This window comes from Dermochelys coriacea, chromosome 7, assembly GCF_009764565.3.
Source record: "Dermochelys coriacea isolate rDerCor1 chromosome 7, rDerCor1.pri.v4, whole genome shotgun sequence".
NCBI lineage: Eukaryota > Metazoa > Chordata > Testudines > Dermochelyidae > Dermochelys > Dermochelys coriacea.
In genome coordinates this window covers 28999926-29026493 of record NC_050074.1, presented here as the reverse complement: position 1 = coordinate 29026493, position 26568 = coordinate 28999926, and the positions used below count along the sequence as shown (strand labels likewise).

The 26568-nt window shown below is 42.6% G+C and overlaps 1 protein-coding gene across 3 annotated transcripts in view; it reads right to left on the bottom strand.

Moving 5' to 3' along the window:
• Nucleotides 1–26568, bottom strand: part of BICD2 (BICD cargo adaptor 2) — a 173120-nt gene that overhangs the window by 145079 nt on the left and 1473 nt on the right. The gene's annotated exons all lie outside the window — the stretch shown is intronic.

Sequence of the window (26568 nt, the reverse complement as noted above, 5' to 3'; positions counted from 1 at the left end):
GCGTACTTAAAAACACAATGTCAACCTTAATAGAATCCCAGGCCTACTGTGAGAAAATACAGGACGGGACTCGTTTGAAAAGAGAAGAATAAAGGACTATACTGAAGTAGAAGAGGCACAGTAGACCACAGGGTCAATAAATGTTCTTTGCGACTGGTTCTCACAATTCCAGTATCTAAGAACCTTGCAATCTATTAAAGTATTGTCACAGCTTTGCCAAGGAGAAAGCCACACTGGATCCGTGAAATTCCAAGACACATTCTCCAGCTGCAGTCCAACACACTGACGGGAACGAAAGGAATGAATGCCTTACTATGTTCCCTGCAAACCGTAACAATAGGAAGGTCAGAGGGAACATCAGACCAATTTTTATGGTAACAGGCTTTGTGTCACAGCTAAAAAGTCCATTTGCTTGAGTCCCCAATAACTCATTTATATTTTAGAGCATCTGGCCTCTCAGGCTAAGTGAAAACAACAAACGACCTCAAAAGGCACATAGTTTATAATGTAAATCCACAGCAGCTATTATGGAAACTATATGTACTTCCATTATAAGGTGGCTTGGCACCCTAGAAACCTATTCTTTAAAGGCATTAGATTTCATGTTCTACTCCCACACATATGTCTGTCTTGGGAGAAATATACAAACCAAACAAGGTCAGGATTTTGGTTTAGCAGGAAAAACTGGGAAGTTTTAAAGAGATATTGCCGGTCTCCCTTTCCATAAAGTAATAGATCAACTTACTTGCTCTTGAGTGTTGGGGGGCCACCCTGGAACAGGGATATATCTGGATAGCTGCTACCTCTTCAAATCCATGTCAGCTCCTCCCTGTGCCCCAGCAAGTACCCTTGGGAGATTAACCCACTGGATGAGTGGAGAATTTCAACAGCAGAAAACCAGAAGTTACCTTGATAAAGATCCTTCACCCCTCCCATACCAGCTCATCTCCTCACAATTCAACTCCCCCTTCCCAGGAGCCTCTATACAAGACCTATGCACTTGCCCTTGTGTTCCCTCTCTGTGTCTTAAAAAAAAAGAGGCTCCCCAATCTCCAAGCATTTGAAGAGTGCCACCCAAATGGACATAAAAGTTCACACTCTAGGCCTACCTTCGCTCATTGCTGGCAAACCCCTGAGCACAATACAGCTGCTCCCCACCAGCCAACATGCCGCTCCTCAGCCTGAGGTAGAGAGCGGAACCTAGCAGCAGGGACCAAGGGGGCACGGCCAGTCCAGGCTCACTGCAGTCCCAGTCAAGCCCTGCCTCACAATGCCCATACATCCTCTTGCCCACTGCAGCACCGTCTAGTGGTGTCTTTATCCCTCGCAGAATTAGCCAGTACCCAGACAACAGGCGATATCATCTCTAAGGAAAAATGTGAAGTGCACATGGTTTTATTGACTTACAGCTCTTCTGGAGTCCGTTTAACGATCGCTGTTGTTGCCGCCAATAATCAGTCTTATGCATGTGGGGAAGGAACTACAAAGATGTACCAGAAGGATTTCAAAACTGATAAGAATATAACAGAAAACTAGAGGCCCCTACATGAAACACAAGAGACCCAAGCTGGAAGTAACACAGAGCTTTAGTGAAAGAGCAGGCATTCCTTATCACGTGAGACCCCCCCAGATTCCCTTCATAACAGGCAATGCTAAGAGTCACAGCAGTCAACATACATGAGGTCTGCACTCCACTGCTCATTCTGAAGTCATGCTGAAAAGCTACATAAAACTTACTTTTCTTTTCTTTTTCTTTTTTTAAATCTGGAACCCAGATACTTCATCCTTCAGCGAATATTCACTCTGCTAAACAAATAAATCAATGAAGACTTACCACTATATCCAACAGCAGCTATGGAGCACAGTATAAAGCAGGGGAGAGCAAAGTTTTTGGCTCGAGGGCCACATCAGGGTGCGAAACTGTATGGAGGGTTGGGTAGGGAAGGCTGTGCCTCCCCAAACAGCCTAGCCCCCACCCCCTATCCACTCCCTCCTACTTCCCATCCCCTGACTGCCCCCCTCAGAACCCTCAACCCATCCAACCCCCCCTGCTCCTTGTCCTGACCACCCCCTCCCAGGACCCCCTGCCCCTAACCACCCCCCCAGAACCCCACCTCCTATCCAACCCCCCCACCCGACTGCCCCAACCCCTAACTGCCCCCTCTCACTTCCCATCCCCTTACTGCCCCCCCTCAGAACACTCGACCCATCCAACTCCCCCCGCTCCCTGTCCCCTACCTGCCTGATCCCTATACACACCCCCGCCCCCTGACAGGCCCCCTGGGATTCCGAGGCCTATCCAACCCCCCTATTCCCCGTTCCCTGACCACCCCCACCCAGAACTCCAGACTCATCCAACCCCCCCTGCTCCTTGTCCCCTGACTGCCCCCTCCCAGAACACCCCGGCCCCTAACCGCCTCCCCGAGACCCAACCCCCCCCATTCCCTGGACCTCCTGCCCCTTAGCTAACCCCCCGCTCCTCTCCCCCTTACCATGCTGGAGCCAGCCATGCTGCCATGCTTCCCAGGAAGAGCGGCGGGCCAGAGTGATCGTCGTGCAGCGAGCTGAGGCTACGGGGTGGGGGGACAGCAGGGGAGGGGCCGGGGGCTAGCCTCCCCGACCGGGAGCTCAAGGGCCGGGCAGGACTGTCCCATGGGCCAGATGTGGCCCGTGGACCGTAGTTTGCCCACCTCTGGTATAAGGCATATTTATAATGGCTGTCATATGTATTCGAGTATGACTTTGAACAGAAATCAGTTTCCACATGTAAGGTTCAGGAAATGTGCCAGAGCATGTCAGTGTCTGCATTCTCTCCTGCTGTCGGCCAAGGTATCACAATAATATTCCGTTGCAGGTTCTGCTTCCTTCATGGCAGAGAGTGTCAAGTTTGCCTATCATGGGCCATACCCTCCTAAGTCATTAAGTCCAGCCTGGGAGACTGCGTGTGTCACTTGATGCACCCCTTGAGGCAGAGTTTGGGACAGCCAGCCTTCCCACTGCCTTTCTTCAAATTCACTGTACAGAACTTTGTTAGGCAATCGATTGTTATCCATACGTATGACATAGCCTACCCAAGTCATTTGCCTCCGCACTAGCATGGCTTCCATGCTCAGCCTGGCTACCAGCCATACAACTTCATTGTTGGTGATTTTGTCAGAATTTTGTCAGATATTTATCAATATAGGCATACTATATTAACAATGTAATACAAGTTGAACACAGCATGAAGACTTCATAGTGTACATATTTTGGCCTTTCTGACAATAACTTGGGTGCCCTTGAAGATCATCTGTCTGGATAATAACTAGCAGCTGAAAGTCAGTGCTGTCACATGGGTGTGGTAGTTGGGCCAAGAAAGCCCCCATTTGTGCAGTCTCCTTCACACAACCAATGAAATTGCTGCATGCAAGTTAGCTGTAGAGTAAGAGCAATAATGGGTGGAGTTACCTCTGTTACCACAATGGTTGAGGTAAGCCTCTTGGTTTGGCATGGCATAAATACAAGCCACATGGCAGCTCTACACTGAACAGAGGTAATTCAGAAAGTCAAAATGGCTGAGAACTTAAAAATTGGATGCTAACAGACACTAATTCCCAGTATGATTGAACCTGGTGATATTCTAAGCAGAGAGAGCTTTCAGCCATGCTAAAAGCTGTTTCTATCACTTCACTCTGACTAAGACATTCTAGGCTTCAGAGTGACAATCCTGGAAGCTTATATAGATCATCAGTGGTTTCCATATCACAAAGGATATTGGTACAAGACTTCAGAATAAATTTATTTTTATATTCACTTATTATAGACTCCAATTCAGCCAGGTATTTAAGCATGTACCTAAGTTTAAGCACATGAGTAAGTCTCATTTCATTGGGACTACTCAGATGCTTAAAGTTAGGTATGAGATAAAGTCGCTTGCTGAATCAGAGCCATGATGAAGAACAATAAGATGTGTTAATAAAGCAAAGCAACAATTCCTAAGAAACTATGGGAATAGTTGCTCTCCCCAAATGTACTCTGTGGGAAAGTTTAAGATGTCTACACTGAGGCCAATTAAAAATTCACTAACAATAGACTTTAATGTGGAATTACCAGCACTACTTCTCTCTATGCCCTTCCAGAACGTCGAAGGGCAAGACCCCAAGCAACATTAGATAACCAGGAGATGCCCTGTTAAAGTAATGCTTTCCACACAGTACATCCAGACAACATTAATTTTGCCCCTCCACTGTGAGTGTGACTCAGTGACCACACTTTTCTGAGCTGCCCTCCTGTGGAAAGGGATGGAATGATCACAATCTAAAAGCCAGCTCTGTGCAGTTAATGTATAATTAGTTGGCACACACCCCCAAGCAACACAAGAGGGACTTAACCTTATGGTATCCAAAATACCTTGTGGCAAATAAACCTTCCCACTTAATCAAGCAAAAGGGTACACCAATAACCTCAAGTGATCAAGATTTGAGACTGCTGTAGTATCTCCACCAATAAAGTCTATCCTCTACCACTGACAAACTGATCTCTGCTCTTCACTTCTATCCAAATTAAATGCATTGATTAGCTTTCCTTTGAACTTTTGCAGGATGCTTTTAAAGATAATTGCTTTTATTGTCTAATATTTATGTTGTTTCACACAGTGATAAATGATGTCTAGAAAGATACCACTCCTTATCCGCTATCTGTACTTGGTCAGCATCAAAGTGCTTCCTGATTTTTCATTTTACATTTTTCATCAACTGTGTAGTGCTTGGAGGTACATCTGCATTGCTACAATATAATGAATCCAGTAAAACATCATTTAAGAGCTACGATATCATAAATAGAAAAGGAGTACTTGTGGCACCTTAGAGACTAACAAATTTATTAGAGCATAAGCTTTCGTGAGCTACAGCTCACTTCATCGGAAAGCTTATACTCTAATAAATTTGTTAGTCTCTAAGGTGCCACAAGTACTCCTTTTCTTTTTGCGAATACAGACTAACACGGCTGCTACTCTGAAACCTGATATCATAAATGTAACACAGAGATTAACTTTTAGTTGTGTGTGCAGCAAAATTTATATCTGGAAGCTACCAAAACTATAAAGGTAAACAAGGTGAAATTCAGACAAGAGTATTCAGTGATGCCAAATGTCATATTTTTATTGAAAGTCTCACAATATTGGATATTTTACTTCAAGCTGCAGTGCTTGGAGACAGTTTTACAAAAAAACGTTTCTAGCAGTCATGGCTGAGGAGAAAAAAACTTTGAAAACATGATCAAAGGTCATCCTGAAGGTTCAAAAACTAGAAGGCAAATAAAGCAACAATTAAAAAAAAAAATCTCATGAATTACGGGCCTGCCTCATGCTTTTTTGAATGTTTTGAGCTGCCAATACTAAGTATTGCTGATAACAGTAAACACAGTGAAGAAGAGAGAAGATGAAACTGCGTTCTAGTTCCTTACAAAACAAACAATCCTCAAAACTCCCCTTGGTATCACTATTCCAATATTAATAATAATAATAAAAAAGATCTACTCAGGCTATAAAATGTTCTGTTTCCTAACTCCTGGGTTATCTCACAACAATAAAAACAACCAAGAAAAACTTTGGGTTTAAAATGAAGTGTTCTAAATAACAGATCTGATAGAAGTTGATTACATGTTTTTACGAGTGTGAAATAAAATCATAATGTTTGTAATTCCATCAGAGCATCAACTCACACAAGATTCAGGGCAGGAAGTATAAATGCTTCCCAGATCTATGGCTTTTTATTGTCACAGATGGAGACTTAAACCAAGTGCCAAAAAGACAGTTTCCAGCTCTGTCCATCGAAACCACGCAAGGGCCAACTAACAGCTCAACATCTTCCCAAATGGTCACAGGCAGGAGGACCATGACCAAAAGCCTGTGTGTATCTAGGTGTTATGCTGTACTGTACCATGACTTTCAAGGAACACCTTACCAAGAGCTTGCTGAAAATAAAGACAAGAAACAATCTGATCAGCAAATTAGCTGATTCATCCTGGGGAGCCAATGCACTGACATTACGAAGCTCCAGACTTGCCTTGTGTTTTCTGCAGCAGAACAGAGCTCCCAATGTTTCACAGCTCCTCTCTCACAGAACTAGTGGACACTCAGCTGAATTGAATTGTGTAAAACATCTAGAACATGAGATCAACCAACCTGGCTTGGCAAAACTGCCCGACACTGCCCCTTCTTACATCAAGCAACAAGTCACCTTGCAGAATCTGCAACATCACGCTACATCTACCCCTGTTTCAAGATAAATCTAATCCCTGATCTACGGTTTTAGTGCAAGGCATCCTATTTTGACTGTTTTTTTTCAAGAACTTCTATGTCACCTCCAGATCGTGTACTAAATCGCGTACAAGAACAAGCTTCAAAACATAGCTAATGCCTATCTTGTGACGGATCCAACAGTCCAGCCCCGGGGCTCTGACCTTCCATGCCACCTGTTGGCAAAGCTTCTCATAAGTTGTGGTGCCTTCAGCACTCTCCCCTTTGCCACAGTGGCCAGTTTGAAGATGTCAATCATATACTTGTAGGCTGCATCCCTTGGCAAGGACTGCTGGTTCCTCATGAATATGCACAATGCCTTTCCTCGGCTACTGAATGGTTAAGATATTTAGACTAACACGCTTGACTTGAATGTCTATGTAAATCGCAATAAGAAGTGCCCTTCTCTGTATGGGAAAAAATATGCCCCCCCCCCTTTTTTTTTTTTTTTTTTTTTACCATCTATCAGTTACCTCATGATAAAATCCACATGTAGAAAAAGCAGTTGTAGTTTTCACGCTTGCGGGCAGGTGAGGTAAAACCTAAGCTCCCCCCAAACTCCAAACAAACATTTCAGTGAGAAGGGATAGCTCAGTGGTTTGCACATTAGCCTGCTAAACCCAGGGTTGAGAGTTCAATCCTTGAGGGGGCCATTTAGGAATCTGGGACAAAAATTGGGGATTGGTCCTGCTTTGAGCAGGGGGTTGGACTAGATGACCTCCTGAGGTCCCTTCCAACCCTGATAGTCTATGATTCTATGATCTCCAATTGACCTCTTTGCCAGCCCACATTACCTAAGAACCCCACAGAAGACCACCTACCTCCTTGGAGTTAGTAGAGACTGGTGCGCTTTGGGTAGCCAGCTAAAAAGACATGAGACTCTCCGGGTAAACTACAAGAGGTCTCTTTTTTAAATGTTTCCTCATACATTTTACACCAAGAAAATAGAAAATTCAATTGGTCTAGGAAGAGGAAGTATGTTAAATTTGGAGACTAAATTCTGCCATTACAACGTAGAACTGTTCTGCTCAACGGGCAAAATCTTCATGCAATCTTAACTACGGAACCAATGGGGACACCTCTACAACCTTCAAGAGAAGGTCATGACATGACTCCAGAATTGCACTAATTTCTCACAGGAAAGATGCATTGGAAAACATACAATAACTCTCAGGTTTCAGAGTAGCAGCCGTGTTAGTCTGTATTCGCAAAAAGAAAAGGAGTACTTGTGGCACCTTAGAGACTAACAAATTTATTAGAGCATAAGCTTTCGTGAGCTACAGCTCACTTCATCGGATGCATTTGGTGGAAAAAAAACTCCACCAAATGCATCCGATGAAGTGAGCTGTAGCTCACGAAAGCTTATGCTCTAATAAATTTGTTAGTCTCTAAGGTGCCACAAGTACTCCTTTTCTTTTTGCGAATAACTCTCAGGAAGAATTTTTGTTCAGAAGCCAGGAAATAGAATTAATTTAAATTGCTCTTTAAAAATCTCCAGAAGACAGGCTGTAACTCTGAGCTTTGTCTGAACCACCACCCACCATTACAACTCCAGTAGAGAGTCCTAGAGCAGGCTAAGTACGCAGCTCTACTAATGCCAGCATAGACTGACAGCAATGATGAGAGACTGTGATAATGCTCAATGTGAACAACTATTCATAGTGAAAAGGGTCAGTGTAGACAAGTATTTATGTATAGTGAAAAGATCTGTCTGTAGTCAGTATCTCATCCTTCCTCTAGTCTCCGGATTGGAAGCAGAAAACTTCTACATTAGGAGATTGTAAATCAAACTATTAAAAAATGAACTTTTAAAAAAAAATATAAACTTTCAAAAACTACATTTTTAAAGTGTGCATTGTATTGATTAAAATATTTTTTGTTCTTTTTATAAATAATTGGTATAGAAAATATAAAAAAAGGACAAAGTCTAGTAGGTTCTCACACAATACGGGGCACACTGCCAAAAATACATACAACAAGTAGGTAAACATCTGAAAAAACAAACAGCTCTGTCCAGCTGAGAGATATTCAATACATTTTTAAATTATGTATTATGTTAGTTGTGTGTTACTTACAGTGAGATTTGCATTTAAAATGATTGGGTTTGATGTGTTCAAAGAGATTTGGTAATGCAGTTCACCAAGGTCACATTAAATTAGCTAAACCCAACCACTCAGTGCTTAATTGCCTGCACTGTTTCACAAATGTGAAAACAACAGAGGTGATCTAATGGACTCTATTTCAGGGAGCTAGAGTGCTACTTACGCAATTCTTGATTAACATTTTCCTTTGAATGCAGATTTTTAGAATTTCCAAGTGCACTGCTCTTCTTGTGAATTCACAATTCTGAACTCACAATCTCTAAACAGAGCTAAATGGATGAGTTTCAATCAAGGATTAACCTCCAGTAGCAAATCATACACACTATTTCCCTCAATTTACATTCTTGCAAATGTAATGAGGGAAAGAGCCTTAAGACACCCACAGTAATAACATTATAACTCTGCTGTAATGCTATATATTACAGAACCAACAACTTTGAAAATTAGGTGGTTTTGGATTTGGTTTTTGTTCTGTTCTTTTAAAGCATCAAATGATTCACCAGAGTCCTGTAATCATCTGAGCTTGAATGAGATCTTTTGGCCCTGGACAAAATAAGGGAGTTCCACACACCCGCCCTAGTTTAGATTTTATTTAAACCAGCTGTGTTCACAAACCAGCTATCTCCATTTCCTGCACATAAAATGTCCCTAACTCATTTGAAATGGATGGAGGGGGCCGGGGAGGGAGAAGAGAAATGGAACAAAAAAAAAAATTGTTGCTGCAATTGCAAAATAAAACCCAAACATCAGTAATAGCACCTCACTAAACATCCAAACTACAACTTGTTCACTCTGCCATTGAATGCAAAGGCACTATTCCAAGGAAGTGCTAGTGCAGAGTCTTGCATTGCCAAGGGAAAAAAGATCACTACAATCCAAGTCATTAGATTTCAGGGTCTGTATTCCCATTAAGTCTCCCATTTTGTAAGTAATTAGTGCACAATGTAGACTGCACTTTTTTTTTTCCTTGCTGTTTTTAGAAAAGTTGTAACAAAGGCTCTTTGAAAACTTGGCCCTTAACTCACCCTACACTCAAAAGGGCCTCATGATCAACGACATGATTTTGTATATATACACTTGTTATATGCAGGTTTTAAGAGTACAAACAGCACCTGCAAAGCGTTAGGTGTTCAGCTATTACCGGTGTTGCCAATTCATGATTTTAGTTGCAAGTCTCATGAGGTTTTCCTAAAAAGATTCAACTCCTGGAGTCATGGAATTACAGGAGAATCTCAGGTTTAACTTTTTTTTTTAAAAAAAATTAGTTTCTAGCATTCATGGTTGCAGAAAAACAAAAACAAAAAAACCTTAGAAACATAAAACCAGAAGGCAAATACAAAGAACTGCATATTTATCGTTTTTTAAAATCTCAAGTTTTTTTGTGGCCTGATTCATGATTTCTGTCACATGGCATTGGCAATAATGCTAATGTACCTGGCATGAATGAAGCAAAGGTTTTGCTTGTGCAAAAAACTGTGCCCCCTAGTTTTGAAAATGTTGCCCCACAGAAAACTACCCCAAAACTATAATGAATTAGCCCATAGATTGCACTCATGTGGATCCAATATACTGATGTAAACTGCATGACTAGAAAGGAATCATGACACCTGTATGGAGTCCCACTGACTTCAATTAATATTTTGCAGGGTTGAGCCCTTCCTGATCCATGAACTAAAGTCTCATTGAGCCCAGTTCTGTTCCTACTGAAAACCATGATCATATAATAAGAATACTATTATAAAAATTATGCATAATTTTAAGTGTTTGTAAATAATACAGAAACAATATTTGAGAGATAAGGCTAACAAAAATATAGTCTAGCCTGATACTTTAGCCTTAATGTATTGTAGAAAAACAACAAAAACTTGACATATCAAACACCACATGAAAACCAGAACATTTAGTTAACTTAACATTATTTATATGCAGGATTTGTGTGGCTATACAGCATGCTAAAGTTCTCACTTTGGCAATAAGTTTACTTTTGATGTATACATAATAAACCTTTACATGACTGGATCTCATTCATCTTGAAAACCAACCATCCATTCAAATTAAACACTCATATTGTTATCAGAGACCAAAAAGATGGCTGACAAAAGCTAGAATAGAGTAGAGTAATCAGATTTGTTTAAGATCACAAAGCTTATTCTATTATAATGGAAAAATCAACAGCATATTTTCGTAGAGGACAAGGACAATATAAAGCTTTCCCCAAGGGTACAGACATCTCACAAGGTAGACAAAAGCTATGCATTCACTGATACAATTTCATTACACTGTGTTGCTCTATTTAAAAAGCAAATACTTATGCAACCCCCTATGTCTACATCTGCAGCTATAATGTGGGTGGGAATATACCATTCAGTTGACTGACAGCGTGAGTGCCAATACCGAATGTGTAACTTGACTTTTATAATGAGACCAAAACCTAAAATTGGCTCCACAAAGATTTAAAAAGGTAAGAATGAATTCCTTCCTGTTAAGTTTCTATTTATATTTAATTTTTCTCTCAACCTCACTGTCTTAATTCAGCATCTGCAATGTTAATATTGTAATGATATCGCACTTATTACAGTAATTTTGAATAGAATCGAAGAAATTTGCACTTGAAATGAAGGATGAACTTTGTAATGGAGTATAGTTAAGAGTGAGAGATAAATCAATCCCTACTAGTCATTTTGTAACAGATGACCTAGTCTCCAGTTACATTTGCAAGAGAAATGGTTATTTGGATTTAACCATTTAATGTTTAATACTACTTTATAAACTACCAATAAATTGATCAGAATAAATTTGCTTGCACAGCTGTTGAACACGGTGAACTAAGATATGTATCAAAACCTGAGGTCTTGCAGAGATACAGTTACTAGAGCAGAATTACCAGTTTTGACTATGCCACAGAGTGCTGGGGGTGGGAGGAAAATCAAATCAGGCTCAAATAAATTTGTTAGTCTCTAAGGTGCCACAAGTACTCCTTTTCTTTCTACCAAGTATGGTAATTCAATTCTGCATCAGTGACAAATTGATCATTTAGGGAAGAAAATTCTGGGAGAATGATAACCCCTCCTCCTTACATGTTATGTAATGAAATTGGTGAACCCAACAGGGTTTCTGCTCGCTTTCTCTTGAGAGGAGTGGCACTCCGCATAGAAGGGTCACGTTTCTGCTAATGAATGCAGAACTCTCTCATCAGATGAAATCACAAAGAGCCACAAAATAATCATATAGCAATATCTCGACACTGCATGGTGCTGTTTTCTTCTACACATCAGACTTCAGTGTGATCATGTCCACACTCAATACCATGACGCAAATTTGGAAACCAACATAGGATAACTATTATTTTGGGACGCTCCACCAAACCCTTCAACACAGTCTACTGCCATCCCCCATCAGCTCTTTGGAGGAACCCACGGCAATACAGTATATTAGTTCAGCACCATATGGTCCATGTCAGACATCAGGCAGGAAAAGACAAATTCCAAAAAAAAAAAAAACCTAACATGGATCCCCAAAGAGCCACATGCGACCACAGAGCCACATGTCCAGTACCAGTGTTCTCAAGCTACGTTAACAAGGAATCTCGACTCCAACAACTCCCCCGGTTTTTCCTACTAAGGGCTAGCCTACACTGGCAACAGGAAAGCACTGCCATGGCAGCGCTTTAACATGGCTTGTGTAGTCGCGGCAGAGGACTGGGCAAGAGCTCTCCCAGCACTCTAGACAAACCACCTCCACAAGTGTAGAAAAACCACCTCCACCAGCACTCTAGAAAAACCACCTCCACGAGGAACGTAGCTCCCAGCGCTGGTGCACTGTCTACACTGGCGCTTTGCAGCACTGAAACTTGCTGTGCTCAGGGGGGTGTTTTTTCACATCCCTGAGTGAGAAAGTTGCAGCACTGTAAAGTGCGAGTGTAGACAAGCCCCAAGACTTTCCTCATTGCAAGCTTTCAGCAAGTTCTAAGATTTATTATGGGAACCTGCATAGAACATAAATGTTCCTTTATAAACCATAAGCTTCACAACAACTCAAGAGAGTCTGGATTCTGAATACATTCACTCATTTTAAAAACAGGGCTAAGCAAGGAACAGAATGCATAAATTACTTGCCCAGGATTACAAATCAAGTCACTAGTGGAGCTGAGAACAAAATCTAGGAGCCTCGACTCAGTTCCTACTCTAGACACAAGGCCTGCTGTCTCCCTTTCCCAAATGAGGAACAGACAGTAAAGACAAAAGTGGATCTATGATTGGACAAAAGGAAGCAAGGACTCATGCTTGGCCTACACTGAAAAGCTATATCTGCTTAGCTAGGTCGGTCAGGGGCATGAAGAAACACAATGTACCTAACAATGTAGCTATGCAGACAAAGTCCTCAGTGTAGATACAGCTATGTTGACAGAAAAGACCTTCCATCAACACAGAACTTCATCAAGGGAGACTGTGTCCCTAACTGACAGAATAACTCCTCTGGTGGCGTTGGCTGCATCTCCACTATGGTGCTATGCCAGCATAGCCACACCAACATAATCTCCATCTACAGGAACTTTATTACAGGGCTTGGGTTATTTTTCAGAACCTCACTGAAATATGAACATTCAGTAATAGCCCCCCCCCCCATTTAAAATCCACTCATTTAAACAGCACACTTAAACTCGGCAATGCAGAATACTACAGGCTTCTTCAGAGACAAATTGAGACACAGGCCTCAGAACCCAAGACTGGTTATTTGAGGGACTCAACATGAAACCAAATCTATTCAGGGATGGCAGAATGGAGAACATCAGGATGGAGGTGCAGTTTGGGGAGGGAGCGAATGTGGTGCGCTTGCTGGCCCCCCATGTTATAACAACATAACCTGTCTATTTTATAAACAAATTGCTTGTTTGTTTTAATAGGAGAATTTGTCAGTAGGTGTGGTTAAGATTTCCAAAACTGACTTGGCAATTTAGTCACAGAACCCCCACTAATTTCAGTGGTGTTTGTGTGGCTAAATTGCCTAGTCAGCTTTAGAAATCTTAACCTGTATGTTCACACTGTATCATGAATGTCCATCCTTGGACATGGACTATCAACTGTAATGAACTCCTCATGCACCTAGGAAGTAATAAAACTTTGGTGCTAGCAAATCATGGGGCAGTATAAACATGTCTGTTTGTGGGATTACTGGAGAAACTCCTCCATCCTCTAAATCAATAGACTCTTTGCATAGGAAACCTCTGCAGAATCCTAGCCAAACCACAACAGCGATTACCTTCAGCAATATCAGGGTACAGAAGGGGAAACCCCTTAGCAAAGTTTAGAAATACCATATCATTTGTATGTAATGCAGTTCTGTTACACCACTTAAACTTGCTAAAAGCAAGGCCATGGGTAGATGAAAATTAATGTGAAGTACGGGATTTCAGGGAAAGAGGTATGAGTAACAGGTCACAGAATAAAGCACTGTGGAGGAGTAAAGATTGAATGCTGCAGTGCATGTTCACTGCATACCCAAGCTGTTCCATTCATTTCAATACAAGTTGCACATGCCCAAGGGCTGCAGGATTGGGCCCCCTACATAGAGTACACTAGTAACATGCAAATCCAAAAGTGACTAAGCATTAGAGATTAGACTGAAGTGCAACAGGACAGAATCTGAGCAGTCCTGAGCTCTGGCTGTGTTTGGTTCCAGAATTAAAATTTCCCAAATTAGATACTGAAGCCAGAATATCTCCATTTCCACTCTGAAGGTTCAAAGTGGAATTTAGACATGACCAAACTCCCTTACCAAGACTCCAACATTTCTGTTTTCTGCAAAAGGTAGCCCACAGCCCTGTTGCTGGCTCTTTGGTTGATGAACCACTCCCACTCCAAACCCTGATTTCTAATCACAGGTCAGCCAGTCTCTACTAAGGATGCAGAGGGATAATCTGCAGCATAGTATACACTGCCGCCTGAGAGGGAAAACCAAGTATCTGTGTAGGGGGAGGGCATGTGGAAGGAGAAATGGAGGCCGGAAAGATATCAAAGCAGTTATATATTTCCCAGTTATTACGTTTGAAACTTTGACTTTTTTCCCAATCTGGATCATATGAGGCTCCGACACTCATTTGGATGGCAAAGTTTATTTATATATGTCACTTCCCTCTGTTAAGGATTTATGGATCATATTTCAAATACATGTTATATTCCACTGTTGCTCAGTTACCAACTCTGAACAAACAATTCTCCGCATACTGAGAAAGAAAAAGCAAATGAAATGCCTGGAGCATGAATCACCCACTAGAAGTTTTATGGCCCCTCAGTGCTACAGATTAGTCATAACCTCACATACAGTAGAGTGAGAAAGGAAATGGTGAACCTATTAACTCCAGTGCATTGAACAGCTCCCCCGCCTTCTCCCACTCAGCACTGTTCTTAAAAAAGGGACACTTTCCAAATCACTAGAATTTACTTAAAGATTAAAATTAAAGGCTCATATTTTCATTAGGACAAATTTAACCTGGTGCAAAACCCCTGAAATCAGTGGAGTCACACAAGCAGTGAATTTGGCCCAGCAGCAGCTTTTCAAGCAGTAATTAAAAGCTGTGACTCAGAGGGAAGAAGCTGAAGGCTCAGTCATATCCCCCCCACAGAGAAATCCACACAAGGATCGGGAGAGCAGCTCTGCACTAGTCTGTTTCCAGACATCCCAGCATTAAGGACGGCCAGGGTTTGACTGATTATAGAGGGAGTGCAAGCCACCAAATAGGTGGATATCCAAAACTCCTCAACAAAATCTTGTACATCAGGGAGGCATCCACCAGCCCCTTGCTGTTTCCACCTGGTTTATCTATCCTCCAGTGGAGCTGCTTGTAAAAGAACACCCATACCTACACCAAGCTTTCCCCAGCAACCCTCCCTCACCAAGGAAGGGTAAGGTGAGGAGCACTTAATGCTGACAATATTAATTCCCATGGGCCCTGTCAAATATGGATTCTATGGTGCTGCATAGGGAGTATTTGCATTCTCCTATTTCCCCACCCCCATCCTCAATCAGCCATGAAGTGTCCCCATGTGGGGCTTGGGGATGCCATGTTAGATTACACTCCCCCTTACGGCAGCTATTTGCACCATTGTGTTACCTCTTTGCCTGAAGAGAAGAGCATAATTTGATCCTCTGTAGACTGCAAACTCTTTGGGGGCAGGGGCTGTGAGTTCCCACAGCACCTAGCATAATGGAAACCCAGTTCTGTTTGGAGCTTCTGGCTGCTCCTATAATGTGACTATATAAATTATTGCTCATCTGATCAGAGTGTTAAATCAAAGCAAAGAACATATCTACCTGGACAATGATCCCACCAGAAGATTCAACAATTCAGTGCAACTCTTTCATAAGAGAGGGGGACAAATTCTACTCATATACAAATATTCCCACTGAACTAAAGGTGAGCAGGATTTGGAGCAGCCCTGCACACTTTTACCCTGACATAACACGTAGGCACCAAACTCTATATTGCTGGGCTGAGAAGTTTTGTTTTTCTTTTTTATACTTTGTTTTGGGTCAGAGCATGGATCAGTTTTACTAAATTAAATACATCATTGAAGTGCAGAAAGTCAAACCTTTCAGATGGGACTGCTGACCAGGTAGGCCAACAAAAATCAAAACCAACCCACCAGCCACTAAAACAATAATCTGCACTTTTCCCTCACATCCATCCCCTCCAAACTGTTTTTTTTTTTAAATTAACAGTCTGATTCCTCCCAAAGGTCCGCCCTACTCAGCTACACATTTTCAACAACTACTAAGGGCTTGTCTACACTGGAAGTTTACAGCGCTGCAACTTTCTCGCTCAGAAAAACACCCCCCCCCCCGAGAGCAGCAAGTTTCAGTGGTGTAAAGCACAGTGCACCAGTGCTGGGAGCGCAGGTAGCTATGCCCCTCGTGGAGGTGGGTTTTTTAGAGCGCTGGAGAGCTCTCTCCCAGCGCTCTTCCGCGACCACACAAGACAAGTTAAAGGCTGCCACGGAAGCATTTTAACTTCCCTAAGGCCTGGTCTACACTTAACATTTAGATCAATCCAGCTACATTGCTTAGGGATGTGAAAAATTCACACACTTAAGTGTTATAGTTAAGTCAGCCAAACCTCTGGTGTAGACATGGCTAGGCCAATGGAGGAATTCTTCCATTAAACTAGCTCAGAGAGATAGGTTACCTACATCAATATAAAAACCCCTTCCGTCGATGTAGGACGGATCTACACTACAGCAGCACAGCTGCTGTGTGGTAGCTGTGCTGCTGTGGCACCCATACTGTGGACATGGTTTCGTGGTAGTGAATTATGTTCTGGATAAATTGCTCAGAAAGAGGAAAATGATGATCCTTCATATAACAGTGACAAGGTGGGCAAGGTAACATCTTTTATTGGACCATCTTCTGTTGGGGAGAGAGAGAGAAGCTTTGGAGCTACACAGACCTGAAGAAGAGCTCTGTGTAACTCAAAAGCTTGTCTCTTTCACCAGCCGATGATGATCCAATATAAGATACTAACCTCACCCATCTTCTCTCTCTAATATCCTGGTACCCCCAGGGCTACAACAACACTGCAAACAAGAATGTATGTAAGTGTATATGAAGGATCTTCCAGTTTACCACAGAGGGAAGAGAACTGTTTCTGATTTTAAAAGCTTAATCCAAAGAATGTGAGCTGTTTATCGAAACTGCAGGCTTCTGCAACAGGCAGCCTAACTGGTTACCACCTGAAGCACAGCAAGAATTGGCATACATAACTTTAAGGGATTTTTTTTTTCTGGGTGTCTCCTTAAATAAGGACGTGCAAGAGAAGTAGTTTTTCCAAAACTATCATGACAATGGCAGGTGTCCCTTCAGCTAGACCAGGGCTGGGCAAACTTTTTGGGCCAAGGGCCACATCTGGGTGGGGAAATTGTATGCAGGGCCGGGGCAGGGGGTTGGGGTGCGAGGTGTTGGAGAGGGTGTGGTGTGCAGGAACGGGCTCAAGGCAAGGGACTGGGGCAGAGGAGGGGTGCGGAGTGTATGGGGGCTCAGGGCAGGGGATTGGGATGCACAGGGGTGCAGGGTGCAGCAGGGAGCTCAGGACAGGGATTTGGGGTGCAGGAAAGGTGCGGGGTGTGGCAGGGGGCTCAGGGCAGGGAGTTGGGGGGCAGGGTGCAGGAGAGGTTCGGGCTCTGGCCTGGCGCCACTTACCTAAAGCAACTCCGCGGTGGCAGCAGCTCACACTGGGGCCAGGGCAGGCTCCCTGCATTCCTGCCCTGGCCCCATGTCGCGCCGCTCCAGGAAGCGGTTCACACCACGTCCCTGCGTGGTCCCTGGAGGTGGGGGGGCACAGGTCTTCGCGCGTTGTCCTTGCCACACGTCCAGGTACCTGCCCCAAAGCTCCCATTGGCTGCAGTTCCCCATTCCCGGCCAATGGGAGCTGTGGGGGGTGGCGCCTGGAGGCAAGGGCAACGCACGGAGCCCTCTGCCCCTCCCCTCCCCAGACCCCAGGGACGTGGTGCCAGCTGCTTCTGAGAGTGGTGTGGGGGCTGTGGCACTCTGGGGGGCAATCCCAGGGGCCGGATCCAAAGCCCTGATGTTCTGGATCCGGCCTGCAGGCCATAATTTGCCCACCCCTGAGCTAGACTGTGCCATGTCAAAAACAGAGAAGCAGCCAATTTCCTTGGAGTCAGCTGGTCTTAGTGTCATAAGTATGAGAAAAAATTTTAGTCTCCTCAAAATGAGCTTCCAATCTCACGCTTACTATGAACAGTGATTCTATTCTCTCCCTATATCCCAAATACACCATTGTGATGCATGGCCAGAAAGGGTTAAACATCCTGTAAAATAAAAAACCCTCAAAAGACATGTGGGGAGATAATGTTTGTGTTTTTGTGTATTTAAATTTTATATATTACACACACACACACACACACACACAGGAGTAGGATCAACAATGTAATAAACAGTCCCTATCTATGCTGTATCCTGATAGTTCAGAGATCAAAAGAACATCCTAGCATTTAAATGAATTGTAAACACAAGATATCTTGGTATTCATCTCTCTTTGAAATGTGCTGTGAATGGTGGAGGAACAAGCAAATTGCCTTATGTTAATTCATATAGCTAACTCTTGGTGATAGACCTCCTTCCAAATCATCTTAATTACCTTTTGTTCCTGGAGGAACTCCCAACTTGTCAAAGACAACATGAAATTATATAAAAGATCCTTGGATCCTGATTCTGTCATCTCAGATCTGCTTAGACTTCATCAGGGGAAGTTTGAGTTACAAGCCTGAGGTCCCAGTTATACTAGTATATCGTGAATATGAGATTTGGACATTGGACTATAACCTATGTGCTATTTCTGAAAGAACTCTTTGCAACTACAAAGCTCACTATCTCTGCAATGAATCTGAACCTGAATGAATTGAACTCATGTCTGTATGTATATTGATCTTTTAACCATACTCTCTCTCTTTTGGTTTTTTAATAAATTTTAGCTTAGTTAATAAGAATTGGCTGTACTGTGTATTTGGGTAAGATCTGGAACATTCAGTAACCTGGGACATAATGTGTCATATCCTTTGGGATTGGTAGAATCTTTTCTTTTATATGAGGAAATAAGATTTTTGGAAATCATCATATTTGACTTAGGTACCTGGATGGAGGCCTGAGGCTGGATCACTAAGGGAACTACTTCTGAGTAACCAGTAAGGTAATAAAGAAGCAGTTTTATGCTGGTTTGGTAAATCTAAGTATTGGAATATCCACCAGCTTTTTGGGGTTTGGCTGCCCCATTCTTTGCAGTTCACCCTAATTGTGTGACCACAGCTGGCTCCCACTGGGACCCCGGTCACAATCACTCCTTAGCTTATAACCAGCTCTCTAGATCTATGAAGAGAATATGTACAAAAATATAAACTTTTTTACTAGTAGATGAAGTACCAGACTCTAATCTTAGCAACACAGTGTAAATCTGTAGAGTTGAATTGATTCTGGATTTATGACAGCGTAACCAAGATCTGACTCTGACCAACACTGAAGTCTTCATTTCAAAACAAAAGGTGAACTATTTAAACAATCAGTAGAAAGAATTCCTTTTATTTACATACAATTCCTGAGGTTTTAACAGAATTATACAGCTGAATGTAATCCTGTGAGTGGATTTTTTTCCTTTAATCTTCTTAAAACAAAGTTCCCTCTGTGTTTTTGGCACCGATCAGTATTAGTTTAAACACTTTGTGGGAGGACAGGAAGAAGTCACCCAGTACCTTAACATAAATAGTAGGATAAGCTCATAATTCTATTAAAGGGTGGCCTAGTGGCTAGAGACCTGGATAGGGACTTCAGAGTCCTGAGTTCTACTCTTGGCTTTGCCACTGGCCTCCTGTGTAACCTTCGGCAAGTCACATCACCTCCTTGTACCTCAGTTTCCTTTCCCCATGTATAAAATAGAGATAATGATAATGACATCCTCCGTTAAGTGCTTTGAGAACTCCTGAGGAAAAAACACTGGGAATTATTATTTCAGCAGTCACTTTATTCCAATTCAAACAAGTGTATTTGATTCAGTAAAGAGAAAGGTCTCTCCTGCTCTTCTGAACTTATATTTAATCAAAATGTTAAAACAGGTCTGGATTAGTTTTCATGTACCCAAATCAATATTTTATAGCTAACTGTATTAAAACACACAATGCAAAACTTACATCAATAATCACATTGAGCCAGGGCAAGATGTGTTTCAGTGGTACATTAACACACACTTCGGCTGTGTTTCGCAGCATGAAGCCAATAGCCTGATCTTCAGATACTCAAGGCACATATTTTAACCAAGTACTAGCACCTGCCCAGCATTATCTTGATGCTAATATATTATGTCTGCTTAGGTTTATATTTGATTTAAACAAGAAAGCTTCTAAATATATCTGAGAGCACACTTTTGGATTATGTACCTCCACTTAGCCAGAAAATTCATAACAGAGAGAGAGAGAGAGAGAAAGAAAGAAAGAACGAACACAAAACAAAATGCAGAAAACCCTCATAAAAAAGAAAAAACTCCTTGGTTATTTTCAAACAGGTCTTCAAATTAAACAACAGGGATTTATTTCTCAATTTTCCCTTGTTTCCTGCCTCCCTCTCTCCCCCTCCCTGCACAGCCAGAATATTAAAACTGAGATAGGATCTATCTAGTTCCTTGGTGCCTTTGCCTGGCTAGTACACACATTACTACTTTCACCTTATGTTTGAATTGTATAAGCTAAGCCAAAATTATTCCAGGTTCATCTGATGCACTATTGAGAAGGCAATTGCAAGTTGCTAGATAAAAGGAAAAAGTCTTAGGGAAAACCAATGCAGGTTTTATATTATTATGACATGAACAGCATAATCTAGAAAATATCAAATAGGAACTAAAAGACAATTCTTGTTTTTCTTTCCCCCTTTGTCTTAACACTTTTTTCCCCCCCTTAAAACCACCTCACATATTTAGTATGGTGCAGATCAATTGTGCTGTATCTGCACATGCTTTTAGACTGCAAGGTTTTTAGAATAGCCACACCATTTCATACGTTTTGTTTTGTTTTTTTTACTACTGCACATCTACTTATATTATGAATTTTTTATTTCTATGATCATGCCCATGTTTGCTGAGAGATTTAAACATGGATCTAACCCCCCTGAAGTGACCTTGCCAGCCAATCAAAAAGCAGCTTTGGACAGCATCCAGTTTCATATTTGAATTTATAGCTAGCTGTAAATCAACTGACATCTCAAACATGCCTCAAAGTAGATATCAGCTTTTCAAGTCAACATTCCAAGCCACATTCTCCCACAAATCACCCAGACTGCCAATAAACAGACTCTCCAGACAGCCACTTTTGTAACCAGGGTTGATCCTGCAAACCTTCAGTTGTATGAGTAGTCCCCGTCATGCAGGGACCCCGAGTTACTTACGCAACTAGTTTTGTTGCGGACAACAGTTTGCAGGATCAAATCCCAACATAGTAAAAAGTCTATGAAAGTGCCCTTTTATTACTTCACCTTGTGTTGCATTAAAATGTGATGCAACACTTAACTGCAAGAGATCTAGTTACCTTCTTTTCCCCACCCTCATGAAATCCGTGAGGAAATAAATCACACGCTGGGCTATAACTGCATAATGAAAGTTTGAAATGGATTCCACTTTACAGAATCTAGGTCATAGGTTACGTCCACCTTCACTAATCATTACATTCATCAGTGAAGATGACCTGTACCTAATTCCCTTAGGTGACAGTAAATACAAATGAAACAATGGATCAGTGGGAAATGCAGCACAAATTAACATAAGGTGTGAGATATAGATAGATCTCACCACACTCACAAAATTGGCATGCCTGAGAGGAATTCCATGCTTCACCAAGGGCCCTCAGCTCAAAGCAGTTGCTCTACAAGGGGGAGAGAGAGCTGAGAGAAGGCTTGAGGTCCAAATGTTGAAGGTCATCCCTTGCATAATCTGGAGCACGGATCTGTGGGTGTAACCAGTACTCTTTTGTAGAGGAGCTTGGGGAATAGAACTAATGGAGAAGTAACTATGCAACTCCAGTCATATTAGCACCCTGTGATGATGGTGGTGGGGCGTGCTGGTCCACTAATGCTACTGAAGTTCTGATGCTACAGGAGCTGCAACCAAGAAGCTTGTAGCTTGGGCAGGACCACTAAAGAATCCCTTCCTCCCCAAACTCCGCTGCACACAGCCAATTTACAGGGATAGTTCTGTCTTCTTAAATTATAGCCTATTCAAGGCATGGATCTTGCTTTATGTGTCTGCACAGCACCTATTACAATGGGGTCCCAGATCTCTCGGCATGACTACAACATAATTAACAATAATGCATGGTGGAATAAATCATTGGTTTGATGTGTTTTAAAAGCAGCATGGGGCTGTGGTTAGAGCAGGAGATTAGGAGGCAGGACTCCCAGTTTCATTGAGTTTCATTCCCAGTTTGTTAAACGGCCACCCCTGACAGATCACTCCCACTCTGAGCAAATTGTCTGCCACCAAGGTCCCTGCTTTACTCTAGCACAAGCTTCAGAGCTTGATATGTGGCAGATCTTGTGTGTGAACGTTTCTTGGCTAAGTTTGGAAAAAAAAATTTAAAATAAAAGTTACATAAACGGATAAGGGGGAAGTCCCTTCTGAGAATGCCCAGTGTGCATCTGCTAAAGTTTAAGACTGCTACTTTGCTAAGGTTTAGTAGATCCTAATGAAGCACAGACTCCTTCATAACGTCATGAGGGAGCTAGAGGAACTATGTATTGTCCCTGCTTGGTCTGACTAGGGCAGTGGTTCTCAATTCTGGTCCATCACTTGTTGAGGGAAAGCCCCTGGCAAGCCAGGCCAGTTTGTTTGCGGGTTTGTTTACCTGCCGCGTCCGCAGGTTCAGCCAATCACGGCTCCCACGGGCCGCGGTTCGCCGCTCCAGGCCAATGGGGGCTGCAGAAAGTGGCATGGGCCGAGGGACATGCTGGCCGCCCTTCCCGCAGCTCCCAATGACCTGGAGCGAGCGGCGAACCGCAACCAGTGGGAGCCGTGATTGGCCGAACCTGCGGACGTGGCAGGTAAACAAACCAACCCAGCATGCCAAGGACTTTCCCTGAACAAGTGGTGGACCAGAGTTGAGAACCATTGGACTAGGGGATTCAGCAGGGTACTTGAGCTGCTCTTAGGATTGTTTACATGGAAGGATAGGAGTACCCAATGTGGACACAAGAACAAATGGATAGAAACTGGTCATTGGGAAGTTTAGACTTGAAATTAGACGAAGGTTTCAACCATCAGAGGAGTGAAGTTTTGGAATAGCCTTCCAAGGGGAGCAGTGAGGGCAAAAGATCTATCTGTCTAAGATTAAACTCGTTAAGTTTATGGAGGAGATGGTATGATGGGATAACATGATTTTGGTAATTAATTGATCTTTAAATATTCATGGTAAATAGGCCCAATGGCTTGTGATGGGATGTTAGATGGGGTGGGATCTGAGTTACTACAGAAAATTCTTTCCTGGTTATCTGGCTGGTGAGTCTTGCCCTTATGTTCAGGGTTTAGCTGATCACCATATTTGGTGTCGGGAAGGAATTTTCCACCAGGGCAGATTGGAAGTGGCCCTGGAGGTTTTTTGCCTTCCTCTGTAGCATGGGGCATGGGTCACTTGCTGGAGGATTCTCTGCTCCTTGAAGTCTTTAAACCTCTATTTGAGGACTTCAATAGCTCAAACATAGGTGAGAGGTTTTTTGCAGGAATGGGTGGGTGAGATTCTGTGGCCTGCATTGTGCAGGAGGTCAGACTAGATGATCATAATGGTCCCTTCTGACCTTAATATCTATGAATCTATGAGGTAGTTACAACAGGACACACACAGAGCAAAATCCTGCTGAATATCAAAGGCAGGAGAAAATCCATGGGAGTGAATAATTGCTGATCTGTGATTTTAAGCTGTCTTCATTTTTGAGGCATTCTACAACATTCAGCAATCTTCTAGCTTTAGGGGGAGAAAAAGGTTAATTTCCTATCTTTTTCCATTTTGAAGACACAGCATCCCATACTCATAGGCAGTTGTCCTAGTGGCTAGAGCACTGCACTAGGACTCAGGAGGCATGGGTTCTATTCCTATTTTGACCACTGGCTTGCTGGGTGATTTGGGGCAATTTACTTTACTTCTCGATGCCTCAGTTTCCCCACCCCCATCTGTAAAATAGGGATAATAATGCTTACCTCCTTTGTGAAGTGCTTTGATGTGTACTGATGAAAAGCAATATAGAAGAGCTAGGGATTATTATTATTTTTATTATTCTCTGGGGATGAGGGAGGCCACAAAGGTGAAAAAAAGGAAAAAGATTAAATCTGAAATTTAAAAAAAAAAAAAAAAGTGGCCACATAGGGATTTGCGCTGGTTTAATTAAATCAGTTTAACTTCACACCTTAGCTTAAATCTGCATAACTTTCTTGGGTAAGCAAAGTCTAAGTCAGTTTAAAACCAACACAGGGATTCTATACTGAAAGTGTTGCCAAAATAACTAAATCAGTTTTAACACACACATTTTCATAGTTTGCTGCAACTCTGTGTGAGCGCTCTTATTTCGGGTTAAGTGTCCACTTTCACTCTGGCTTATTATTATTTGTATTAGCATAGCACCTAGAAGCCCTAGTCATGGACCAGGACCCCACTGTGCTAGGTACTGTACAAACACAGAAAAGGCAATTTCTGCCCCAAAGACCTTACAGTCTAAGTGTCGTCTACACTACAACTGCTATGACAACACTGCTGCAGCACTGAAGCTACCCTGCTGTAGGCTCTACAGTGTAGGTGCTTGTTGTGTTGGAAGGAGTTTTTCCAGCAATGTAGGTAATGGTCAAACCACCTTTCCAAGAGGCGGTAGCTGGATTGACGGAAGAATCCTTCCATCAACCTAGCCACATCTAAATGGGTGGGCTAGGCTGTCCTAACTACAGTGCTCCGGATGTGAAATTTTTCACAGCCCTGAGCGATGTAGCCACGTTGATCTGTTTTAGGTGTAGACCAGGCCTAAGTATAAGACAAGCGATAACAAATGAATAGAGACAGAGCGACAGGGGAGCACAAGGAAATAAGACGCCTGGTCATGGGATTTTTGCCAGAGATGCTCTGCAGCACTAGAGCAGGAGTGAAGCAAGCAGATATTGAGGGTGAGCCAGGGGATTGGAAGGACAGACCTTGCAATGGGAAAGGGGGCCAAAGAGTCAAGAGTGGAGAAAACTGAGATATGGAGAGAATCAGCAACCATATTGTTGGGAGAAAGCTTAAACTGGGGTTTGTTTTAAACACACTCAGACCTGCACTGAAACAAAGGGTACTGGGCTCTAGGTCCCTGCGAGGAAGGTCCCACAGCCTGGACTCCAGCCAGGGCCCAGAAGTCTACACTGCAATGAATCAGCCCCACAGCCCAAGACCAGGTCAGAGGGCTCAGGTGTCTAGTTGCAGTGTAGGTATACCTAAAAGGTGTGAACTAACACCAGTCTGGTTATTGTGGATGCAGTTTTTGTGTAGACAATCCCTCAGTTACATTAGTGCAAGTTTTCTAAAGCCTGATCTACACTTCAAATTTAGATCAACATAACTACATTGTTGTTTCAGCACTGCAGGCTGAAGATTGAAAGACTGCCAGGGCCTTTGTGGGGGGGTCGGAGGGAAGAATATACACTGCTGCTCCCACCCCTGGTTGAGTGCTAGGGGAGAAGTAGTAAGTCCTCAGTGTAATTACCCTATAATCCCAATGTAAAGTGAAGCTATCCTGCCAATCTACTATTGCAGAAAATGATCTCCACCCGAACAATTAGCAGGGAAAGGTGGGAACTCTCCCCTCCCCCAGCCCATTCACTTGTGAGGTGAAGGTCTTCAAAGCTCAGGGGCCTGCATTTGGTACTAAGAGTTTGACAAGCCAGCAATAACAAGGCTGACACTCCGCTGCTTTACACTTTGACGCTCGCTCAGAAGGCCAATTATTTGATTTCTGTACTTTCTGCTTTGCTTCCAGGAAGCTCCATGTCACGTCAAAGTTCCGACATGGATGGCTGACATAGTGCATCAAATGGCTCGGTAGTACATGGATCTTTGGCACAGGGTATAGCATTTCTACATATATTGTGCAACCATTCATTCATTTGCTGGTCTTTACAGATTGTTTATTATAAGGCTAATTTACTAGAGAACCATCAGCTCTGTACAGAAAGGATCCTGTGAATGCTCTGTAGCCAGTATTTAAATATCAGCAATTCAGCCTTTTATAAGCAGGCCTATTCCTAATAAATGCTATCTACCAACAATTTTTCTATTTTAAAATAGCAATAACCTCTGTACTTAGGTGGAGAAATCTACTTAATACTAAGGAACTCATAGTTCACCACCATATATATCCCTTTTATAAGCAACCAGATTAAATAATGTAATTCAAAATCTGTGTATATTTGGAGGGACAGGAAAGGCGAGAGAGATAAAAACTTGACCCCAATGTCAAATTGCAGCCTTCAAATTCAGGGAACTAGGTTTTATATGAGAAATGCTATCTGGAGAGCCCTGAACTGTGCACCATTATACAGCAAACAACAGAATTATGGTCTAAGACTTCCATTATTCCCTTCCGCCTGCAATGACCACCACAGGAACAGCCTGGCACTTGAACTCCAGTGTATTA